Below are 5926 nucleotides of genomic sequence, written 5' to 3' on the forward strand. Positions count from 1 at the left end.
CTCTAGCTGCATATGTATCAAAAGATGGCCTAGTAGGCCATCACTGCAAAGAGAGGCCCATTGGACTTGCAAACTTTATATGCCCCAGTACAGGGGAACCCCAGGGCCAAAAAGGGGGAGTGGGTGGGTAGGGAAGTGGGGGTTGTTATGGGGGACTTTTGGGATAGCATTGAAAATGTAAACGAGGAAAATACCTAATAAAAAAGAAATTAAAAAAAATGAAAATCTACTGAAAGAATAATAACAAAAACGAACATACATACACTTGCTTCTAAATGCATCATAATAAAACCGCTGGAATTTTTTGTCTTTACTTGACAAAGTAAAGGCATGTTTGTTGAGAAAAAAAAATTCTTTTTAAAGGAAACTGTGTTGGTTAGTTTTATGTCGTCTGCACACAAGCTCAAGTCATTTGGAAAGAGAAACTCAGTTGAGAAAATGCTGTCATAAGATTGGCTTGTAGTCTTTAGAGCACTTTCATAATCAATGATTGATGTAGGAAAGCCCAGCCAACTGTGAGAGGTACCAACCCAGGGCAAGAGGTCCTGAATGGTATAAGAAAACCAGCTGAACAAGCCATAAAGAGCAAGCCAGTAAGCAGCATCCTTCTGTGGCCTCTGCTTCAGTTTCTGCCTTGAGTTTCTAAGCTGACTCCCATTATCAATGTAGTGTAACTTGTGTATTGTAAGCTGAAATACCCACCCTCCATGCAAAGAAAATTTGGTTGGGTTCATTTTTCTACTGTTTTTGGTGCTGTTTCCTTGTACGAGTTCTCAAAAATTCTTTCCTTTTCCGTGAAATTGCAATAACATTCTACATGCTGTGATGCATTCTCTCCTTCCCCAGAGAGTGAGAGTCCTGGGAATGCATGCTTCTCACAATTACTTCTGTGGAGAGTGTGAGCGAACTGATCCCAGACCATGTCCATCACTTACCTCTCAGAATTCTCCTGTCTTAATGAATTATTTTTACCTCCATTAATTCAACCAAACTCAACTCAAAATATCCATTTTACAAGGGTATTGTGATGTTTCCCAATCGTGGTTCACATCAAAAGAACTCAGCACATTCTTGTTCATACCAGGAAATCAATACTGTATCTCATCTTGTCTCCCAGGTTTTCATCTTCTATATGCTTATTGAGGACAAGAATTATGTCTCATATCCTACACTTCTCTCATATACCAAACAATAAAATAACATTAAGGATTCCTTCACCATTTGAATTTGAAGCAGTTAATTTTTAGGAAAATGAGATTTTAAAATTTTGGTTTCCAAATTTCCCATTCATGTAAATTTTGAAAGACATGTTGATAAAACTCACATGTAAGGTAGCTGCTCTATAGATGTTTAGCTCAGTAAACCGGAGGGAGAGCATTATAAATGGTTCTGTTGTAAGTAATCTTAAGAGAAACAAATGCCAAGGAGCTGGGATGCTTTATCTTAACTCACTTAAAACAGCCAGAAGTTGAGCGTAATCTGATTGTCTGTACATGAAGTGTGTCCGGTTCAGGTTCAGTCAGATGTTAAGTGAAGATTCCAAGGGACTGTTCCTTTCTTCCATGATAAACTCACACCTGAGAGGGGTTTTGGTTTGCTTTTGCTTTTCTTGTTCATCATGGGTAAGAGTCCTCATATCTTGAATATATTTAACCCTTTTGTCCTTGTGATGATTGGCCTCTTTAAATTGTGACAAATCAATTTTGAAAATGGGTAGCTTCACCATGTCTATTTTGACCCTAGCACTTTTCAGATCATTGACACAGAGTTGTGCTTTTAAAATGAACTATAGATTTATTTGAGAAATTAATTGTACAAATGAATATGCACAAATCCGTCTGCACAGCTCCACCAATCATGCAGAATTGAGCTTGTTTATGTTTTTACCTCTTCTCAGCAATGATAGCATTGCTTTTTATTACTATTAATTTATTGTTTTACTTTACATCCTGATCTCAGCTTCCCCTCCCTCCTCTCCTATCAGATTTCCCCTTTTCCTCCCTTGTCCCCATCCATGTTCCCTTTGTCCTCACAGAAGGGGAAGCCTGTCATAGATAGCAACCTACCTTGCCGTATCAAGCTGCAGTAGGTCTAGGCGCATCTTCTATTAAGATTAGACAAGTTAGGGAAAAGGGATCCAAAGTCAGACATGAGAGTCAGAGACAACCCTTGTTCCTGCTATTAGGTGTCCTACATGAAGACCAAGCTGCACATCTGTTGTGTAGGGGACCTAGATCCATCCTGTGCATGCTCTCTGATTGGTGGTTCATTCTCAGTGAGCCCCTGTGAACCCAGGTAGTTGATTGTATATGTTTTCTTGTGGTATCCTTCACCTCTCTGGCTCCTTCAATTCATCCTTCCCATCTTCCACAAGATTCCCAGAGCTCCAACTAATGTTTGGACATGGGTCTCCGCAGCTGAGTGAGGCCTTTCAGATGACAGTTATGCTAGGTTCCTTTCTGGAAGCATAGCAGAATATCATTAATCGTGTCAAGGGTGGGCTCTCTCTCTCTCTCTCTCTCTCTCTCTCTCTCTCTCTCTCTCTCTCTCTCTCGGCATGGGTCTCAAGTTGGGCCAGTCATTGGTTGGCTAGTACCTTTTTTCAGTTCCCTCTTTATCCCTGCACATCTTGTAGGCAGGCAAAAAAACCAAAAATGCTGGTCAAAGTTTTTGTGGCTGTGTTGGTGCTCCCATCCCTAGCTTTGCCTGGTTATAGGAGGTAGACATTTCAGGTTCCATATCTATTGCTAGGAGTCTTAACTAGGCCCACATTCATAAATTCCTGGGAGTCTCCATTGTGCTAGGTTTCTAGCTCATGCCAGAGATGCCCCCGATCACTGATTCCAGTTCTCTTTCCCTGTAGTTGTCCTCATCCTCCCCACACTTGAGCCCTCCTTGTACCTTCCCTACCCCCTCTCCTACTCAGATTCCTCCCTTCACCCACACCTGATGTCTATTTTATTTCCCTTTCTCAGTGAGATTCAAGGGTTCTCCCTTGGGCCCTCCTTATTACTTAGCTTTTTTGGGTCTGTGGATGGTAGCCTGGTTATCGTGTACTTTATGGCTAATATCCACTTATAAATGAGTAGATATTATGTTTGTTTTTCTGGGTCTGTATTACCTTACTCAGGATGATCTTTCCTAGTTCCATCCAGGTGCCTGTAAATTTCAAAATATTATTCTTTTTAATAGCTAGTAATATTCCATTGTGTAAATAGCATTTCTAAGAAAAAAGAAAAAAAAGTTAATATTGACACTGAACAGATTTTTATTATTTCAAAAGACATACTTTCCATTGCCAGCAGGTTATTCAACTCTAAAGCAACATACTTGGTAACAGGCTTTCCTCATGTCAGTAAAGTCTCTAATCTGTGTGTGAGTGTGGAAATGTTTCCAGGCAACAATGTTTCCTAACTCTGACAAACAGGAGTCCCAGTTGGCACTGAGCAGACAGAGTGTGCTACTTTAAATTTCTAAAACTCCGTTTATTTTTTTTCCTTCCCACCTGGCTCCTGTATTAGTATCTCATGAAATTATTATCTCATGAAATTATTATCTCATTAAAAATTCAGGCCATATATTTTTAAAATAAGTTTCTTTACACAGCTCTTTTTACTTGCTGTTCTTACCTAACATAGTTTCCCTTCTCTCCTTAGCTAGGTAGAATCCCATACAGGCTGTAGAGTGCCCTGCTCCTTCCTAGACTGTAGCCTACAGCAGTGCTGGCTCTGCTTCTGCCATCAACAGCGACAATCACAGCACAATTACTTTATCTGGAAAACACACCTCATTCAAACAACCCTAACAAGGTAAGCATCCTTATTTCTGTGTGTCTCAGTGAAGAAACTCAATAGACAGGGATGTAGGTGGCTTTCTCAGCTTTTACACACAGTAAGAAAAAAAGATTTTGTTTCAAGTCTCTCTGGAGAAGTGAAATTTCAATGCTTTGGCCAAGTGCTGAAGCCCAGGTATTCCCAGAGTGATGAAGCACACACCTGAGCAGGTGCTGTCTCATCACCTTGTAATTATTACATGTGAGTGTAAGTGCTTTGGAATTGGAAACTGCATGTTAGCCTGATGCCTACACATGGTTGGTTTTAAACAAATATTTGCTTAATTATTTACATAGAAGAGCATCTCTTAGAGCCTTTTGAAAATCTAGAAGGTCAGTATTAAATCTCTAAAAATTCTTGCTAGCACTGTTAATAGTTTACAAATTGATCCATATATGCAGAGATTTTAAAATAGTCACAAAGATCCATAAAAGCTACACATTGTTGTCAAGCCAAGTTGTTTCTGTCCTTATTTTCTCTTAATAGTAACTGTTGCTACTACTGACAAGGAGGGTAACTGCAGGATACAATTCTTAATTATTCTTAAGACATACCTTTATTGCACTTCACTCTTTAGGAAGTCTATAAGTAAAAGTTTAAAAAAATATGATATACTTATTTTTTCATTTGTATATGATCTATCTTATATTCACCTTTAATAATATTTATTATGAGCCGGGTGGTGGTGGCGCATGCCTTTAATCCCAGGACTTGGGAGACAGAGGCAGGTGGATTTCTGAGTTAGAGGCCAGCCTGTTCTACAAAGTGAGTTCCAGGACAGGCAGGGCTATACAGAGAAACCCTGTCTCAAAAAACCAAAAAAAAAAAAAAAAAAATTTACTATTTTGAGTGAGTCAATATTAGAAATTCTCTTACTTGCTAAGCAGATTATAAAGGCTTTATTTCTGACATTGTAATTTTACATTTGGTATTCAGTCTTGAAAACCATGAAAACTAATATAGTCTATTCAGATGTAAAATATTTGGGGAACTTCCCTTCTATCCCTTGTCTTTGGGGTTACCATTTTATCTATTTCTTGTAGATTTCCATTTTTATTGGTTCACAGCTGATTTCCAGCATGAAAACCACTCCAATTTTCTACCAACTTGAACACATGAAAGTTCTCTCACAAGACCTTTTCTATAGCAAATATTCAGCAGGAAATGAAACCAGAGAAAAATACACAGACACATAGGGTGATGAGCTGAGAAAGAAGCTTTAGTTATAGTGAGACTCAGTGTAGACTCTGTACAATAAGATAGCATTAGTGACTATTATCATATTCTACTAATGAAGACAGTTTCATTTGGAAGTTTCTAAGAATGTTAATTTGCAGCAAACTTTTGTGCTCAACACAGACACTATTATCTGGGCAATTAAAATGAGTAGAAGCAGGTGGATCTAAGAAGAATACTGACTCGGCTCTGTGGCACAGTGGATAGCACATTGGACTTCTCTAAGAATATTGACCACAGTGGGGTCAATGCACTCTCTAGAGCACTGTGTACAGATTCTGAACAAGGCTCTGCTGTTTTGCTTAAGATCATACTTGCTTTAGTTCTTCACTCAGAGGCTTCTCTGATATGTATGCCTAGCATCTTTTTTTGCTTCTGCCATTCAAAATGAAGGGCTAAATGGTTTTTGTTTTTTATTTTTAAAAGTGATTTCATTTACTTTTGAGACTGTAATATAATTACACCACTTCCTCCTTGCTCTCTTTCCAATTCATGGACTCTTTTTTCGTTGATTATTGTTACAGGTTTGTATGTATGTGTATATACATATCAATGTATTACCTATACGTATGTTTTTAGGGCTGATCATTCAGCATTGGATAACCAATTGAAGTACTCTTCCTTGGGAAAGACTAATTCTCCCACTCTCAGAATTCCTCAGTTGCTTGTATTTCTTTGTGTAGGTTTTAGACCTTGTGATCTTGAATACTTTAACTGATTTTTTTAATAGTAGTCTGATGCAAATCCACATTATCCCACATGGATCTGTTCTTAAAGCAAAAACAGTTATTTCAAAAGACTTTCCCTTCTCCTTCCCTTCCCTTCCCTTCCCTTCCCTTCCCTTCCCTTCCCTTCCC

At 38.6% G+C, this 5926-nt stretch overlaps 1 pseudogene across 9 annotated transcripts in view; it reads left to right on the top strand.

Annotated features, from left to right (window-relative positions):
• LOC110310532 overlaps nt 1-5926 on the top strand; it is a 120043-nt pseudogene that overhangs the window by 83719 nt on the left and 30398 nt on the right. For 7 of the 9 annotated variants that reach the window (XR_003834982.1, XR_003834979.1, XR_003834977.1 and 4 more), the window contains one exon: nt 3657-3809. The product of XR_003834982.1 is annotated as a protein SMG5 pseudogene, transcript variant X6 (transcript). The remainder of the gene's footprint in view (nt 1-3656; nt 3810-5926) is intronic. The other 2 variants (XR_003834980.1, XR_003834983.1) reach the window with 1 other exon arrangement.

This window comes from Mus caroli, chromosome 15 (assembly GCF_900094665.2).
Source record: "Mus caroli chromosome 15, CAROLI_EIJ_v1.1, whole genome shotgun sequence".
In the NCBI taxonomy this organism is placed as follows: domain Eukaryota; kingdom Metazoa; phylum Chordata; class Mammalia; order Rodentia; family Muridae; genus Mus; species Mus caroli.